At 37.3% G+C, this 19,549-nt stretch overlaps 1 long non-coding RNA gene across 1 annotated transcript in view; it reads right to left on the reverse strand.

Annotated features, from left to right (window-relative positions):
- Positions 1–7,423: 7,423 nt before the first annotated feature.
- LOC121517444 overlaps positions 7,424–19,549 on the reverse strand; it is a 52,760-nt gene continuing 40,634 nt past the window's right edge. Inside the window, exon 3 of the long non-coding RNA XR_005992552.1 lies at positions 7,424–7,488. This is a non-coding gene — a long non-coding RNA (uncharacterized LOC121517444). The remainder of the gene's footprint in view (positions 7,489–19,549) is intronic.

Here is a 19,549-nt window from a genome sequence, read left to right on the forward strand (position 1 = left end):
AAAACTTGCATTTACCCATCACTTACGTGCACACAACACAGATTACATAGTCAACTGCAAGCTAGGGACACAGCGGAGCTTTAAGGATGCACTTATAGCTCAAGGGACCAGAACATAGACCAACATGCATACAGACGTCAGATCTGGTGGAGTTCCATCAGAAAGTACTTGTGCTTAAAACCAAACGCAAAAACAGAAACAGAAAAAACAGCCAACAACCTCTTTTGACAAATATGAAATTGAAAATGGTTCCAAAAATTGAAACATTATGGTCCCGCATTTAAGACTTATTAAAAGTGTTAAATTTTTGCTAAATGTATTTATCAACTTTTGATATTTTTTTAAGACCCTGCAGACACCCTGACAGTTGTCATTCATTTTACTAGTTGAATCACCTCATCAGCCTTGTTTCAGTTTGATAGCTAAGCTTTTAATGTGTAATTTATGTAGAAGTACAAAAAGACTGAATAAAAAATAGAACGCCAATGCCAAAAGTGAGGACACATTTCTACGATATCCTTGTATCAAACCAGTCTGGTGAACAAGGTTGTAAAATGTCTTATAAAGTAGAGCTATGTTTGTGCACCAATGCTTTTTACCACTGCGCTGAATAACAGCTGTAAACAAACTGCTGTGTCCTGAACTGACAAAAACAAATCAAATTTGAGCTGAGGACATTTGCATATCCTGAGGGACAGGATTAGATTTAGAGGTCATCTCTTATGAGCCAGTCCTCAGCAGACGCCGATGTAATGTTTCTATGTCAAGTGCATTCAATTGCAGACTATGTGAGCCCAGTCTGTTTTCCAAGTCAGGCAGTCAGAGAGAGGGAGCACAGCTCTTTAAATACAGTGTGTGAACTGAGAGAAGTCAAACACCTTGGGATCGGATTTAACCAGGATGGAGAGAAGTGGAGCCCAATCCATACCCATCCACACATTGAAGGGATCACTGGGAAAAGTTCAGCTCTGACACTGACACAAACAGCGGAGCAAGGCCTGTATTAAAGTCAGGTTAGCAAAGATAACACTATCAGCCAGATCCCCATGGGTACCAAATGCCGGGCCTTGCTGGCAAATAAAGCTACAGTGTCTTGACTCCTTGGCACATTAGCTCTGATTACAATGACCTTCATTATATCAGCTACCCTTATTACAACACGTAGAAGGCGTCTGTCCCCTGGGCAAAGCACAGTGGGGGAAAGAGTAAAGGAAAGCGGTGAGATTCACTAGTAAGGCAATGGCAGCAAAAACCAGTCTTTAGACCTGCTCTGTAATGTACAACTAGCACCTATGAAAACAATCAGAATATCTACCATTGTTGATTAGACAAGTCATATTAAGATGGGGTTATGGAGTATTGCTGAGGTCAGACTAGACTTATGCTGACTTTTTTTAACTAGTTTTCTTGGCTCTAGTGAAGGTAACTACAACAAAACTCTGAGTTTTAATAAAAGCACTTAGTTGTTTTGTCATAGAAACCGTATTCAATCGGTTTTAAATGACATACTCTATTAAAACCTTTAACACTGCTGCTTCCTACAACACACATATTAAGGATGCATGATACTGGATTTTTTCCAATATTGGATATGCTGTTATTTACAAAATAAGTTTAGACGATACCTACAGTGCTTAACAAATTTATTAGACCACCCTAAAGGCCCATTTATGCTCAACATTTAATACGAATCCGGATATGGACGGAGCCTTCTGTCCATACTCCGCATTCATTTCATCCGTATTTCTGCACGTTTCCATAAAGCTTACGGATACGGGACAAACGGAGCAGTACCACCGGAAACCGTGGGGGCAGTGTTGCTGTCACTACCCGTTGCATAGCTCTAGTGAGACACGAAGAAGAAATAACAATGGTGGAACTTTTTGAGGAAAAGTTGTGTGAGTTGGTTAGAAACGCTGCCGCCTTTTTTGTCTAATCACCAAATATTTTTTTATGTTTCGGCAATGATTAATACACCAATATGCAGAAGCTCTTTAACCTGTATGATATTTTTAATGCTAAAATATAATTATTATGGTTATCCATGAATTTTCAAATTTACTGATTTACAAAAAACTGAAAAAATAGTAAAGCACATTATTCAAATTATTCATTATTCACATTAGTCAAATTACAGTTATTTACTTGCATTCCTGAACAGAAAAATTAGTTTTAGTTGTTGAATGTTATGCTTGATTAATTTCTGACTTCTCAGAGAAGCCCAGTGAGCCGGCTCAAATTTGGGTATAAAAAGGTGAATTCAGTTTGAAATCCCTCATTCCTGTTCAAAATGGTAAAACGTGGAGAGCTGACTTAAAATGAAAGAGTCCGCATTAAAGCACTTCATGATGCTGGATGGTCTTTGAGACAAATATGACAGGTGGTCTAATAAATTTGTTAAGCACTGTATATGCAAATGTAGTCAGACCTAAACTTTGAGAAACTGAAGGCCAATGATATGACAACGTAATGATAAGGCAAATGGCAAGATTTAAAATCAAGTTTAAAAAACAAACAAACAAAGGTGGCTGCTATGCTACTAACCAGTAATGTGAGTTTGAGATTTACTAAATATGGTCATTACTCCTCTTCAGTCTTAAACTAACTTCATTTAAATGTATTATTTAGCACAGTGGGAACATTTATGAGGCTTAGTTAAGTCCAATTCAATTGCCCCTTTTTTTTTTTTTTTACATATTTTTAACCAAATTTTCAATTTGGAACTCCAAAAGTGTATTTTTTCCCAAATATTCAAGGGGCTTTAATTTTAATATTCAGGTTAAGGGCTTTATTATTTTAAAGAAAAAGTTGACTACTGAGGGATTTACCATTTTAGGTCCTGTGTGCATGAACTCTGTTTAATATGTAATGATGTTATTAACCTCAATTTCCTTCCCAGCCTGCCCCTCCACAGGCCACACTGTTAGCTTGAACAAGCTCTTGGCAAAGGTAACCACGATGCTGGTGGCTCTCATTCAGTCTGACCACCCCGCAAGCAAGGATATTCTCTCCCACAGCCCTGGTCATCCTTCCTTCAGAGCCCCTGCTGTGCATCTCGGCCTCCTTCTTTGCTGGCAGGTGATTCAAAATAACAGACGCTGCCCTGAGAGAGCCACTCGGTCGCATTCACTTAGCACAACACACCCCAACATGGGATGAGCTGAGCTGTGGGGGTTCTGAGGACCATCCCTTCAGCCAGCAGGAGGGCGTGATGTTTGTTTATGTGCTGAAATACAAAGGGGACCAGGGGGAGGGCAGAGGATGCAAATCAGCTTGTTTTGGATTAAAAACAAATCAGGAGATTTTTGGAACTACAGTGAGTTGAAAACAAGAGCACCTGTAGGAAGCAAAGGAAAACAGTGATACAGCAAGTGATACACTGTATCACTCTCAGCCTCCCATTCACATATTTGTCAAAGTCCCACTCTTGATGAGAAGTAGCACTATAGCCAAGAGTGCACTTAACAGAATCAGAGTTAAAGCCATCAGATGCCAAATGACAGTATTTTAAAAAAGCAAATAAAATTGTAACTTAATTATAAATTTATAATGAGCCACTGCACCTCTGCCAAAAACAAGTCCCACACCAAGACAAACAGGCACCTGTCGAATGCTCTCAGCTCGAGGGTTTTCATAGATTAATTAATCTAGGCCTTTGGGTATCATGACTGGTGCGTGCTGCTTGTTGGCACGTTTGAGTCAATTAAGCTGTTCGTTGAAACAGAGGTGTGACTTCAACAAGGAGTAGAGGCACACTAATAGTGCATATTACATTACGAGCCATTTTCTGTGATTTATGAAAGTCAAGTTGATGCTCTGAATATGTCTTTCCAATGGACAACAACAAGTTTTATGGTTATATTTTGCTATGAAAATAGGTCTCTTTAAAAAGGATCCCCTAGTGTGATCCCCTATAAATGGAAAACCATTGCTGTTTCATTATATATTTAACAAGGATGCAACAATTCTCAATCCAAGACTAAACAGCAGCAGCATCAATGGTTCGATACATGCATATGAATTTTATTTTTTTCTCCAATTTTGTATAGAACTACTTTTATCTTTAATAAACACTTGTTTGAATTGGCTCAGTCTGAACCTGTGAGACTGAGACGAAGAAACTAATCACTACAAGTAAACATTCAGTTCAGGGTCTGACATTAATACAAGCTAAGTGCCAAATGTGTGTAGATTTTCCATTTGGTGAGTACATTTCAGAGGACTATGCAACACATGGCCAGTGGATGTTCAACCAAAACGTTCATGTAACCTACAAGAAAACTTTAAATGACATTTGGTGTAACCTTGTCTTTGCCCTCTCACTGGGGATGAACATATCAGCATGAGACTGATTTCGTCAGATATTCGCTTAAAAAGTTTAACATTAGTATCAGTCAGGGATGCTCAATGTTGGATTTTTTTCCAATATCCAATATGCTGATATTTACAAATTAATTTTAGCAGATATTGATACTGATTAGGATTGGGTGGTAATACAGTATTACCGTATCAAGGGGTATTAAAAAATAGTCCAGTAATTACCATCCTGATGATGTAATGAGTCCACTATCAAAATAAATGCCTTGGGGGTAGGTGTCCATTTCCACCCTCAGCACCTCTGCCGAAGTGTGAAAAAAAACAGTTTCTGCAATTAAATTAGTGACAGGTCTTTGTATTTGATTAAAAATATCTCTTTAACAGATCGCCTGGCACTATTAGTGATATTTATGACCGTTTTTTACTCTCTTAAATAAACCTTGTCAATGTGCAGATTACGACAGAAACTCTTCAACCTTTATAAACGTAGGAGTGTTGACAAAAGATCACACGGGCATAGAGACAACAGGAGGAGACGGAGACATGCATGTGTGTGAATGGAAGAGAGAAAATGAGTAGATAAAGTCAGTGGAGAACAATCAATCATCATTAGGAACATTTACCAAAATGCATAATCTAACCTATTATAAATATGTTATATGTTACAATAAAAAGGTTTACTAAATAATTTGTTTTGGTTGTTAGTTAAATCTTTCAGATGTTAGACTCATTTGCATGTAGGGATGCCTTTTTGACTGCATAGGTAAATTTTACAAACTTTACACTAATACTGGTCTGATACAGTCCAAAAGTTACTCCTGATGTGGCAGGAAGGCAAAAAAGTTCATTTCCAGATAGATAGATAAAAATTCATTTATTTGTGGCGGGCCACCACAAATAGATTCTGGCGCTACCTGGTCACCCGTGCATTTCTCGCTGGAGTTTCGCTTCTCCCATTACACATGCGGCTGTTGTGTCGTTTTTTTTTTTTTTTAATATCAGCGGCGAGAGAAGCAAGGGAGGAGAAGTTAAACAGTGCAGCGTGGTGAGTTAGCGGCTAGTTAGGTGCCTGATGGACCCGAGAAACAGCGCTGGATCTGCAGCGTTTAACAGTCGTTCAACTTTGAAATGAAAGAAGTCGAACTCACGTGGTATTCGTTAAGATACACTGCAAGATGACTCTGAGATAACGGCGGCAGTAACACAACACGCCGCTAAAGACATGAGCCCAGTGTTGTTGAAAAGCCAGGATTTAAAAATCTCGGGAGCGCAGATGGTCGAGTGGTTTAAGGCGCTACCCCTGTACGCGGGTGGGCCAGGTTCGAATCCGGCCTGTGGCCCTTGTCTCTCCCCACTCTCTTCCCTGTTTCCAGATCTATCCACTGTCCTTCCTCTGTCAAATAAAGGCACAAAAAAACAAAAAAAATCTCATTGAGACATTTAACCAAGAATACAAGATTTGCCTGGGTGCGAACATTTTGCTGAAAACTCCCTGCCAGAGTTGTATATGTCAGAGAGAAGACGGCCGAACAGCGGACAAATGTGATCCATTTCTCCACAACAACGGAGCCTTATTTCAGCTTTACAGTTCAAAACACCGACAACAAGTATTTAAAATGTTCCTGCCTCCAGACAAGCTTTCCCCCATTATCACACAGGAGAGGTTATTGAATGAGGTTTAAAGACGCTCTTGTGTCATGAACTTGTCAGAAGCTAGTCCAGCGTTCATCAGCACAGATAACAGACTAATATAATCACAGCTGTGAGCCTGAATGGTGGACTAGACTGCAGGGTTTTGGCCTTTGGCTGCATGCAGGATTGGTGAGTTTTGTGTAGGTTTGCTTCACCCTTAATAGGGGAAATAATCATTTTATAATCAGCAATAGTGAACATAACACAGAAAACATTTCAGGACCGTACACTGTGAAAGACAAGAGTATTTCATGATTTATGTATTTCTGATCTATTAGTAAAAGACTGAGTAAAGTCCTTTTCAAAATAAAACTGCTAAACTTTCTGCATACAATTTTATTAAAAACCAATAGAACAGTCTATTTTAATCATCAAACTAGTGTCATTTAGGGCTGAATTAAATACAGCTGCTGAGAGGACATTTCAAAATATCACAATATATATTGTGTATCAGGATATAGCAAAAATATATCGGGATATCAATTGTAGGCCTTTTTTTTTTTTTTTTTTTAGGAAGCCCCATGAAATAAAATGCCTCAAGAAAGGGTGCAAACTCTGCAGGAACAAAATTTAACAAAATTGTTACTCCTTTTGATTTAAGTCACCTATTTTATTTATTCAACCCAATTTCTTTTCTATCTATTTTTATTTATTTCTTTAAATAAGCTATTGTATTTATAATTTAGGTTAAATGTATTTATGTTAAGTTTATTTGGTGTTTGTTTACATTTGACATTAAATCAAAGTTTTATATTCAAATCCAAATCAAACTCCATGTTTTTTTTGTTTTTTTTTTGCGCCCTGTCTGATGCAGATCAGACCTAAAACTTAAATCCTTTAAACACAAGTTTGAGGATGAAGAAAATAACAAATTTTAGTCTTCAAAACACACTTTAAAGTGTAAGGAAAGATGATGAGCAAAGAAAAAGACCCCAGCTGAAAAGGTTTGTTGGTCCAGTCTAAAACTCTGCTAGCACATTTGTTCACAAAGCTATTATTTGCCGCTGATAGGCAGATTTTTATAGGTAAAATATCAGTTGTCAATATTGGCAGAACTTTTTCTCTTTGTCAATACCAATAATTCACTCTTTAAGCTAATATTGGCAGATAACAATACCATGCTAAAAATATCGTGCTCCCCTTGTATCGGCAGGTATGAAAATATCTGCTGCTATCAACCATACACATTGGCAGTACATATCATATATCAGCCTTGAATATCATAAAAATGTACAACTGTACCATCAGGTATGGGTGGTTGCCTAGGACACCATACACTCAAGGGGGTCCACTATGAGCCCTGAACATTTTGAAGGAAGCCCCAATCTCAAAACAACAATCAACCTGTCTACTTCCCCATGTGCTGCTGCATCCCCAATAGTCAATATCATTATACAAGACTAAGTCCAGTCTTACCTTACATTGAAAAGCATTGCTACGGCTGAATCCACCGAGGAGTTATTGCTTGGGGTTGAAGTTCTGTAGATAAACATACAAAAGCTGTTAAACATCAAATGTATTTTCTTTGAAACTGAACATTTAAAACAATCTTTTTAAGTTCAAAGCATTTGCAGGAAGGAGAAATTTAAAAATCTGAAAGTCTGGCTGGGGAAAGCCTAGATAAACTAATTTTATTCAAGTTTGGTATCTTACATTTTTGGCCCAAATATGGGGTATAGTTATGTTGTTGTTGTTGTTGTTGTTGTTGTTGTTGTTGTTTTCCCACTCAAATTTAACACATTTTTGATAACTCCATTCTTTACTTTCTGTGTGAAAAGAACCAATGCAGACAGAATCGGTGAAATGAAAAATTACAGTAGTCATTCTATTCTAAACAAATACAATGTTTATATGTTTATCTACAAATCTTAATGAATGTGGTAATAACTTGTAGGCACTGAATAATTGGTGACCAAAATGAAGAAGGACAAAAGTATGAAATCCTCATGACTGCTAATTACTGCTTTGAATGAGCCAGATAACTAAAGAGAAAAGGTATTAAATGCAATAACTATTACTATTGCTAATTACATTTCCAATTATGTCACTAATGAGAATGGCTTAATTATCAGCACATTGAATAAATAAGAGTTTAGCTTTCTACCCTTTGTGATGGAGATGGTGATGTGGTTACAGCATCAGGCGTGACTTCTCTGACCAAAAACACAAAACATTAAAACTCCTACAGCATCAGGGTCATTTAAATGCTCATCAGATAAGAAGAATGTCAAATGTATGCATAATAATACACCTTTCTGACCATGTCCCTTGTGTTGAACGTGACCCATTATTCATCAAAAACAAAAAGTTTTCTTTCCATATGTACTTAGAAGTCATGATGCTTTTCGGTTAAAAAAAAAAAAAAAAAAAAATCTGCTACCTCATTATCCAAATAAATGTAGAAATTCTGCAACATCAAGTCACTGGTTATAACAGGACATCAATGAAGAAAGAAAACTGTATCAGTTGTCAAAGATTAAGTTTTTTATGTTGTGACTTTATAAAATCCTGTTCTACATCAACATACTTTAAATTTTTATAATGAAAATGTTATAAAATGTAGAATTTCAGTGACACAAGCCCATATCTGAACTGTAGTTTGTGTATCATGCAGTAATGTGTTTTAAGCATCTTAATCAATGAACTGGTTGACGACTGCTCAATAAATACTAAGACAGTGTCTTTTAATACTCCATCTCACTGATCCCATACAGCCCACCAGTGACTTTTCTCCTCAAGGAAAACTGCGGCCACACTTCTGTCAAAATATTGTTGTATCACACTCTGAGAGTCTAAAAATGTTGTTGATATTTCTGTATTCCTTAAGGGCGTAGCTCTACCTTTATGAGAGCGGAAGTACAGCAGAGGACCGTGTCTGAGTGCCAAGTAAAGGCACGATGGATTAGAGTCATATCTTCCACATGGCTGCTTCCTAATCCCACCATCTGAGGTAAACACAAGACCAGGTGAAGCAACACGACTGTCAGACACCTCTGGAACACAGAGGGATCTCCTCTTAAACGTATAAAAATAGTCTGGAGCTCATGTTTGTCTAATGGCACAATGCTGTTTTTGAAATAAAATGATAACTCTGATTCTTACAAAAAAACTGTAAATTTGCTGATCTGTGTGTAGATTGTCTGGAAGACTATTCAAGGGAGAGGAAGATATTTTGAAGCAGCAAAAGGAGCAGCAAAGTATGGAAACTAACAAGAAAAGCTCTTTTACTGAAAGCTGTGTCAGCAGCATTGAGTCCAAACACTCCAAATAAGAAGACAGTCACAATAGTTTTTTGAACAATACTTGCTTTAGTGACAATGTCTAAGAAGTAAAACACTCAAACACAGCATCAAAAAGACAGACAGCAGAAGAGCACTTTTATACACAAGGCTAGTTAACACTAACAATGGCATTGCTTTATACAGTACATACGTATATTATTTCTTGCTTTTGAGTCAGATACTGACTAATGTGAAACAAGCTACTTCTCTTCTATCCTTCACAAAAATTGGGCCTCAAGTTGTCCCATAATTCTGCTCACTAACAAACAAACCTTTAATAGCACATGACCTCATTGAAAGAGGTTATAGCTGCTTTCAACAAAAGAAAAAGGATCCTTTCATTTTGACAGTATGTTGTTAACATTTATTCCAGTAATTTATGCCTTTGCTTTTCTTGCAATGCACACAATCTGTACTCAGATCAGAACTTGAACATCTGGTTCAACTCTTTGTTTTTCATGTTTTCAAAAAGTGAGCAATAAGGTGATACTTGTGTGTGTCACTGCCAAGGAATGTTGCCAACTTTAGTTTCAAAGTCTCTCCCTCTCACCTCAAAGGTAGGGCAGGAAACAAAAAAAAACACAGAAAAGAACATCTAATGGGCGTGTTGAGATGGGGCAGATATTCCTAAAATATTTAGATCACTACACAAAAGCAGGTTTTGATATGTTATGGCAAGACAGTTTTCAATACATTTTTTACACATGACCTCACAACTAGAAAAAATGTACACACCCATGAAACTGGTACTTGAGGTCTAAAAAACACCAACAAAAAGCTTCAGGAAGATGCAGTGAGGTATGCACTTTGCTGTATTTGGCTCCAACTTTGATTTTCCATTAAGGTGATGACTCTATCTGAGACAGGAAAGCACACATTTGTGCGCAGTTTAAATAAGAAGTATCACATTTTAACTTTAAACAATCGTTTAAGTAAAGACTTAGACCTACTTGTTTTATGATAACTGTCTCTGGTTGAAATTTGTTCACGACCTTTGTTCATGAGCTATACAGTAAAAATATCTGTGTAGTAAAATAAGTAATGAGAAATAAACATGCTATATAAACAATAGTTGTTCTTACAAGCTAGATTTTTTCTGTTGTCTCTTTTAAAAACAATGTTTAAATAGAAACAAGGTATACCAAAGCACAGACTTACTATAAACATAACCTAGAGCCAAGCCACTTGTGAAATCCTTGTCAGAACATGTGAATGAGGGAAGGTTCTGAAAAAGTGCATATTTTGATTTAGGTGATAAAACAGCAAACACAGGTGCTGAAGTGTGTTAACTGTTCAGTGACTGTGAATATCTGCGTATGAAGCCAGCAGATCAGATACTTCACCTCATAAGAAATGTACAGTACATAGTGTTTGTGTTATCTTTACACAGTCTCACCAGTCAGCGACTCTCACAGTTTAAAATGTCATGTTTCAAAAGTCACGCAAATTGAAAAGGCATCCTTTTGTTACAGTACAAAATAACCGTCTGTACTTGCTCAGCTTAGATCTTCAAAACAAAAAATCTAAACAGTTGAGGTTTTTAGAGTTATGCAAAACGTCTTATGCCATCAAGCAAGAGCCAGACAAAAAGAGAAAAGTGAACCTGAATAGTGAGATTTTCTGAGGTTATGTTACCAACAGTTGCCCTCAGGCATGAGTATGAGATAAATATAGTGTAAAATATACACACACCTTTATCACGCAATGTGACTTGAGCAAAAAGGCATCCAAGTTCATCATTACCCGTCCCATAAATGTAATGTGCAGCTGGCCCACCTTAGTTTGTTATGTATGATTTTTTTTCTACTTAAGTCGTGCTGACAGAAAAATAGCCAGCTTTAAAGATTCTTACTCACTGTACAGAGATGTGAATCCATGGCTGAATGGAATTTTGCAAGAGTGCACGTGTTTTCTGCTTTATTAAACAGTGGATGTAGTCATTGCATATGTAATCACTCCAGATCTCATTTGTCATTATTTATCAAAGATTTCAAAAGTACCACTGTTGGTTTTATTCTGAGACAAAAATCCAACAGACTAGTTCCAGTGTGCGCATGTTTGTGTGTGCATTTTTGTGTTCACTACAAAAAAATCATCTGTACAATCCTTGTCTTCAGATTCTCAGAGCATTTAGTACAAAATCTAGATGGACTATAGCTCTATTGAAGCAATACAAGACTTTGTTGATTTTTAAGTCTTTAAGACAACAGGGGTCACATTCCACCAATTCAGTTTTGTCCCCCTACAATACACCCTGACTAAAAGCAAAGTACTGCATCCAGAGAAATTATATTTTTGATTCTACAGTTTTGCTTTCTTTCTAAATATCAGATTCCTGTGTTACCTACAATATAAGAGACTTTATAGCAGCTAAAGTAGCCTCAAGCTGTTAGTCTCCAGCAAAGACGAGAGGCAGGCAGCAGAGTTCTGCTTTTTTTCTTTCTACTGTTGCCTCAGTTAACCCAACAACCAACTACGGTATCACACGTGTCACCTGAAGGGATGTCACTAAAGGCGCTAGATGAGCTACATTTGAAGCCATCATTTTCTGGATTTTTTTTTTAAACATGCAAACAGAACTTGATATTTAAAAACTACTACTACTGAAGAGCTTAATTATAATTTCATAACCAAAAGAACACATTATCACACTAATGTGCCAGTTAATATCACGGTTCTTCTTCTCATTCTGATGGGAAAAAAGCTTCACTGAAGACCTATAAGTTTGGTTGGAAAGCAGGAAAGCAGTCACTTTCACTTTCACAGATGTCAGGTTTATTTTCTACCTGTGACCCTTGCCCCTTCCTAATTACACAATAAACAAATCAATAAAAAAAGACTGTCCAATGATTAAAAATGTTCAATTGCGATTACTCTAATAACTTCTACTTTCAGAACTGTGTTTGTATCATTCTGTACTTCTCTATTGTCTCAAACTAAGGATAATTGACTTCCTGTATGGATACAGATCAGCTTTTAAAGATAGATCCATTTTAAAATGAACTTAACCACAGAATAAAAAAACTGTTATGGATCTAAAAGGAAATAAGTGGACAGTCAAAAGGTAAATGTTTGATAGCACAAGTTCAGATGACATCTGACTTGTCCACTGAGGTTTCTGTGAGTTTATTACAGTGAGACTTAATTTACATCACTGTGACTGCAGGGTGACTGTATTGAAAGAGACCATAAAGCATGAGATTAATTGTGATTTTAAAAATAAGTGCACTAATTGTGGATCACAATCACGATTAACTTGATTAATCAGACAGCCCTAAAGTAATAACACAGCTACTCATGCCACTAAGGGCTGGTTATTTAAAACTCTGACGGGAGATTTTGGGTGGAGTATCAATAAAACTGAATCTAGGTATCCACCCTTTGTAAAAATGCTTTTTAAACTGGGGCTGTTGATTGTCTGAAAAGGAGTGGCATTTCTGTTTTGTGACTTACATCACATTGCTCCACATGAATCATGTTTCCACTAAGGGAATCACAATGACCCCATCCTATTATCCAGAAAAACTAAGCTCACTTGACCAGGCAGTATTGCAGTATTCTGCAAAGTCAGAGTGTCTTCACAGAGAGCTCAAATTCTGGGTCAAACAACACCTACAAGAAACATTTCTTGAAGGTTCATATTTGGGATTAAAAAAAAAAACAAAAGGTCACCAAATAGTAATTTTTATATAAGGACCGAATTACAAGCACATGTGCCCATGTTTGTATTCACTGGAGATATTTATTTTAGGGTTTGAACAATCGTAAAGCATATAGAAACAGTTAAAAATTTCATCAAGCACACCCAATCTGTTGATTGGTGCGACTGTTGAGTCCTACCATTTCAAAGAGAATGTGTGAGGACATGTTGATTATGTATGCTAGGAGTGGTTCAGTCTTTTATTGGAAAATTTACACCCATGCTGTGATTTATATAAATCAGTAGTGCCCACAAAGCAGTAAAACTCTAATTGTTTCTTCCATTTTGAAAGTCTAGCGTCCATTAAGGATTCAGTGAGTAATAAAAAGGACTTTTAATCAATCCTCTCTTGTTGATGAGTTGATGTGTGAATGGCCTATCCTACCTGACAGCGCGACCATATGTTGATTTCTCTGTTGAATATCTGGCAAAGAAAGAGAGGGAGCTTATTTCAGTATAGAAAAACACATTAACGTTGCAATTTTATCAGTGTGTAAAAACATGAAAATAAGTCTAAATTGTTTCAGTTTGTTTTTAAAAAAGAATCTTCCTCTTTTTTTCTCTCTGCCCCAAAGAAATTCTGTATTCATATACTCTGATATTTTATATGATTTAAAATGCAAAATTATTTTTTCCTTAATTGTAATTTATAGCATTGCTCTTTTCAATACAAGAAATGCTTTACAGATTTTTTGCAGCTTTAAAGCAAGGGCTGCTGCATCAAACGTTGCTCCCTTTTGCTCACACTGCAGTCTCTGTAGTGACCCTTTCATTGTCAGATTAGACTAGCCGACCCCTCCTCGACCGGCTGGCATGGCCACAGTAAATCCTGGAGACTGCTCATGCTAGGGACCTCGGGTAATTAATAAAATCCCCATTACATGCCTTGTGCCCGTTGTTTGCTATTTCAACACCCCATTTGTGCCACGATTACAGTCATTATCAGTCACCGCCATTAATTCTCTACCCGATGCCAGAACTGCATACTAATAAATTGGGCTCTAAAATTTTTTTACCTTTCAAGGAGTTGGTGTTGGAGCTGAGCCAGGAAGTGCCACTCCAGATTAGGAGTCATCTGGTGACTCCAAAAGAGCCCTTTCAATAGAAGGCTGCTGCATCTTTGGAGATAGTTCAAATTTCCCCTTTGATTATTTTCCTTTCCCCTCCAAAATGAATCTTTATTAAGCTTAAATCCTGAATAAAATGAAATTAGCAGACTGCAAAATATTGCTTTCTTTTCTGACTCTATTCCCTTGTGCACGCATGCAAATTATAATGCTTATTTATGTAAATGAGGTGTCGTCTTTAATTAGTTTTGCTTGAGGGCATTAAAATACATGTATTCTCTCCCCAAAAATGATTTGTTTTGTTGCTCTGTTCAGTTTAGGTTCAAAATGAATGATTATGCCAACTAAAAAGGTTTATTAATTCTCTAGTTTTCTTTTTTCTTCCTCCTCTTTTGTAGAATTATCTTCCCCACCCACTTCCTGGGAAGAGAGTATTCTCTGTGAAATCGAAAAGCCCCTTCAGGCAGTACTCTAAGCACTACTCTGACAAGCACTTGTAAAGGTCCCAGGTTGAAACCACATGGTAGAAATGCACTTCCACTTATCAAATCTGAAAGCTGTGCTCTTCAGCGGTTCCTTCTATACATTTGTGTTTAGCTATGTGACTATGTGCATACTGATACATTATTGAACACGAGTTTTGCTTAACTGTTGTACTTTCACATTCTTCCTTAAGTGCTGTTTAACCACTGTGCAACACAATGTGCTGCACTTTATTGTATTTCAAAGATGTATACACTCATAACATAACCTGTCATCGAGTGTAGTCAGTTTCAATAATCAGTTGATAATATAGATGTAAACTATAGCAGCCTGTCAGCATCACCCCTAAAGGAAGAGAGAATTCATGTGTTTGCATTCTGTTTCACAGTTTTAACTCATTTTATATCTTAATTTTACACAATTTCAGCTTCCTGCTGTTTTAAGCTTCTTTGTGTTTTGATTGCTTTTTCATGTGAATTGTTTTGCATCAAAGCACTAAGTCAAACTCCGTATATGTGTAAATGTTCCTGACAATAAAACTGATTTGGATTCTGTGTATGACACGTTAAATGAGGTTTCGCCTGATTTGGGTCTTATTTTAATTTTTGTTTAAAAGGATCTGCAGTGTTACAGTAAATCTTCCACTTTGCACAGTTTTTATGCATTTGCTGCTGATTTACAGTCATGTGTTGAGTGGCTATCGAACAGAAAACTGCTTTATGTCATTGCAGAAGGTGTTGGGTCAACGACTGTTAGAAGCAGCCACTGACTGTGTAACGCAGTATTTCAAACCACTTCAGGTTGAAAGTGACCAACTGCAGCTCTTGTTATTGTTCAATATCATATCAGTATTCAGCATCCCTTAGACTGCTCAGATGAGCTGAAGTGGCAAGTTAAGATGCCCCCTCCCCAGCATCTGAGTATGATTTATGGAAAGGAAGCTAAAACCATTATAGCATTTTTATTATTATTGTTCTTTCAAGGCTAATGCAACAATAGATTTTTGCATGATTGATGTGTTACACTAAACATTAGAGGATTACATTAACTTTGCATAGAACAGCTAAATGACATGAGATTACTTATTGTTATTTTTCCTCCACATGATCACACTGTAAACGCACCACATACTGTATTTCTTTGCAGGTATTGATTAATGTATACACAGTGTATACACACAGACATGGTGTATATTAATGTAGAATGTCACATGTATTTAGGCACTTGCTCTCAGTATAGTTCTAGTTGTTAACATTAGGAAGAGATGTATTTTTCTGTTGTTCTAGAGAAGTAAGTGTATGTCAAAGATAAAACAAATGTCCCTGATAACCTCTCATGCACCCCTTCTACTCTACACAGTATTACAACTTTGGGATCTTATGGAGAGGAATATGGCAGCAAGATGCTGATACTTCAATCAGCTGGGAGGAAATTCCACAATGTAATAAGGAGGAATCACTTCTCTCTGTCCTGCAGTTGTTATCATGAGCTTCAGCTGTCAGAGCGTACAGTACAGCCATTAGGTCTCTTTCATGGCATCTGTGAAAGACAAACTTCAGACCACATCAAACTTCACACATCAGTCCTCACTTATAAAGCACATGCACAGGCAAGGTTCAAATGCTTTGCCTTTCATAAGAAAAAAACTGCTTCACTTTTCATTTGGTGCAACCCAAATAAAAGCTGAGAATGTATCCATAAAAACAGAGACATTATTTGAAAAGTCAGACCATGATTTGACAGTGGCTCAGCTCCATTTCAAGGTTTTGTCCCTTACCCTGGTTTTGGAGTGGCTGTTGCCCCTTGAAACAGAGTTAGAACGAGTAGTGGTGAAATATTCCCTAACAAAATGGGACGACCCTTCAAGCTCTTGATATGTCAACAGTAGTTGTCAACAAGATTATATAAACAGACCCAACATTAAGAGACATTTATACAACTGTTTTTTGTTTTTTTAATCAAACAAACACTTGATCTGGAGTGTGCCTCAAGAAAATCTCCATATGGAGGGCTACGCAGCCCAAACATTATATAACATTCATCCATAAGAATTGGAACACTGTACCCCGAGATTTGAATGTGTAAATGTGGGGGTAAGGGGTGAACTGGGACTAGGCCAGCGTCTCTCTTTTGGGAGCATCTATGACCATTTGTATCTCAATCCTGATAATTATTTAATTCAAACAAAATAAAAGACCCACTTGTACACCCAGCAGAAAATTTCTCAACACACAGTGCAGGTGTCTGTCAGGGCCTGGCGCGAACGTTTTTTCCAAAGGAGCACATGTGCTCCTAAGTTGAAAAAGTTAGGAGCACATAAAGAAATTTAGGGGCAAAATGAAAATTGATCAAATAATGTGTTTTTTGTAATAAACGTGATGCAAATAGACATTTACAAGAAAAACTATTTAATGAATTTGTATACAAAATGTACAGAAAGGTAAAATCATCAAGTTTTGAAAAAGTATTGTAATTTATTTTTGTCTTTAATTTTACTGATTTTGGTACTTTGAATTTACTTTAAATTTGACAACTTCAGTCAGAGTCGGTCTAAGTGACTAATAGGTTTCATTTTTGCATGTGTTGTATAGTCCAGGGGACTCGGTCTGTTTTGGAACGTTGTTGCACTTTCCTTAGATTTGGTTTGCATCTGCACTGCTCTTGGCCAAAAGGACCAAACCATCTAAACACCTACAGCCTCTGCCCGTTAGGGGCGCTGTCGTGACAAACAAAGAAGAAAAGCCGGTGTAGAAGAAGACGAAACGGGGAAATCCAGCTCGTTCTGCCGGTCTTTTTTCCACATTAACAATGAAAAAACACTGAATTACGCTGTCTTGTGGTTTCTGCTCTTGCATTGGGTCATTATGAGCAGCAAGCGAGACGGTGAGCTGTCCAACATGTCATTCTCAACATGAGACGAATAAATAAGCACAGACAACGACGTGTTGCTATGGCTACACAGACGCCAAGTGAGGCATCTTTCCTCCATGGATCTCTCCTTCGGCTGCTTCGGCTGATTTTTTTATGCACATATGTGCCGCTAAATATTTTTTACAGTTAGCACACATCTATTTGTGGGCGCAAATGTGAGTGAAACGCTCGCACTGTCAAGCCCTGTCTGTCCTTTTCTCCACCCAATGTAGTTGTCCTTTTTATCCCCAGTGTTCACACAGTAAATGAAAGCAAATGAACTTGCACTCCAGTTTGCACCAATAGTTGTGTTTGTCTAAAAAATGAGGAACTGACACATTTAAGGAAGCATAAAAATCTACTGCACCTTAGACTATGTAAAACCTGGTCCAAAGACAAACATTTTTGGCACAGTATGGCATTCAGATGTCTGGAGATTTTAATGATTACTGACATCAAACTTTGGTCCAGTAGATCTTTTTTTAACATTTCTGATGTTTTGGGAATGCTTTGGTAAGTACAACTTAAATCCTCCACCCAAGTATTTCCTATTCCTAAGTATTTCCAAAAGAGTCTTGTGTGTGTTTTGTGGGGTCAAAGGCACAATTTAAGGAGGGAAGTCTAAAGCATTGGTTCCCAACCTGGGGTCTGGGACCCCCCAAGGGGGCGCCAAATATCTTGAGGGGGTGCGAGGCTTTGTTTGCTCTGAGGATGCCAAAATTAGATTTGCAAATATTGACTAAAACCATGATAAAGCAGTTATTAATTAGTTTATACAAAGGTCTATTTATAAGGAAACCATGCAAAGGCATCTTTTTAGGGTTTTATCAGTGAAACAATTAAAATCTATGTTGCAGTGTGCCACTTTTTCTTCTCTCTGGGGACCGGGGGGGGGGGGCTCTAATATTCTTAGGGTACATATAGGGGGGGCTACGAGGAAAAATGGTTGGTAATCACTGGTCTAAGGAGCTGGCCAGAGGTTGGTTTATTTTAATTTAAAAACTAAAATCTGCCAAGTAAGTAACAACCAGCCACACCTGGTTTTAAAGAGAATGAGAGCTTACATCCCCGTTGGTTTGATACGGTTGCAAGAAAAAGTATGTGAACCCTTTGGGATTTCTTGGATTTCTGCATAAATTGGTCATAAAATGTGTTCTGATCTTCATCTAAGTCACAACAATAGACAAACACAGTCTGCTTAAACTAATACTGCACAAAAAATGATATGTTTTCATGTTTTTATTGAACAATTCATGTAAACATTCACAGTGCAGGGTGGAAAAACCTTTTTGTGCTCTGTTCCTGCATTTGCAACCTCATTATGTGCTGTATAAAAAGCAATACGCACAGACACTCCCTATATCACTGCACAACTGGCTTTAGACAGCAGGTTTCACGCCATCAAAACAGAGCCCAAAGACTACTGTCTGGACCTGCTCTACATGCTGCTTATTCTGAAACATCTTAATAAGATTTCCTGTATATATGAAAACTGATTGATCTTGTTTTTCAAGCTAAGATCTCACACATGTGCCTAATGGCTTGTTAAGTTTCAGCAACTTCAAAGATAAGCATTTGTAAAAATGCACAAAATGTTTTTCTCAAAAAGATAAGAGCAACAATATTATGAAACTCTCTTTGGTTTCAGGAAAAAGGTCTTGAACAAAAATAATTCGAACCCAAGACATAAAATTTTCCATTAAAATGTTGACGCTGACTTCAGGTGCCTTTTATAGGCATTCGTGTGCTTGTGTGTTTATCATGTCCAGACCGTGCAGGCAGTGATGGGCATCCAGCCAACTGATTCTTCCCCCAAAGTGCTAATTTGTGCCACTCTTGTGTGCACAGTGCTATAATTACCTGAAAACGTAAACTGGAAGCTATGCCTGACAAAGACAAGAAACTGTAATAAAATTGAGCTTTTGATGCTCAGTTGTGGTGATGCTTATAAGACGTATTAATGGAATGTTTAAAGGATATGGCAATTTTTCATTTGTCTTGTAGAAAAATCTTGGGCAAAACACCTGGCACACTAAGTGTCTGCAGTCTGAACACTGAAAAGCAGCTAGCGGTCATGGCGCTCTTGTTGCAAATTGCTG

The sequence above is a fragment of the Cheilinus undulatus genome, linkage group 11 (genome assembly GCF_018320785.1).
Source record: "Cheilinus undulatus linkage group 11, ASM1832078v1, whole genome shotgun sequence".
Classification (NCBI taxonomy): domain Eukaryota; kingdom Metazoa; phylum Chordata; class Actinopteri; order Labriformes; family Labridae; genus Cheilinus; species Cheilinus undulatus.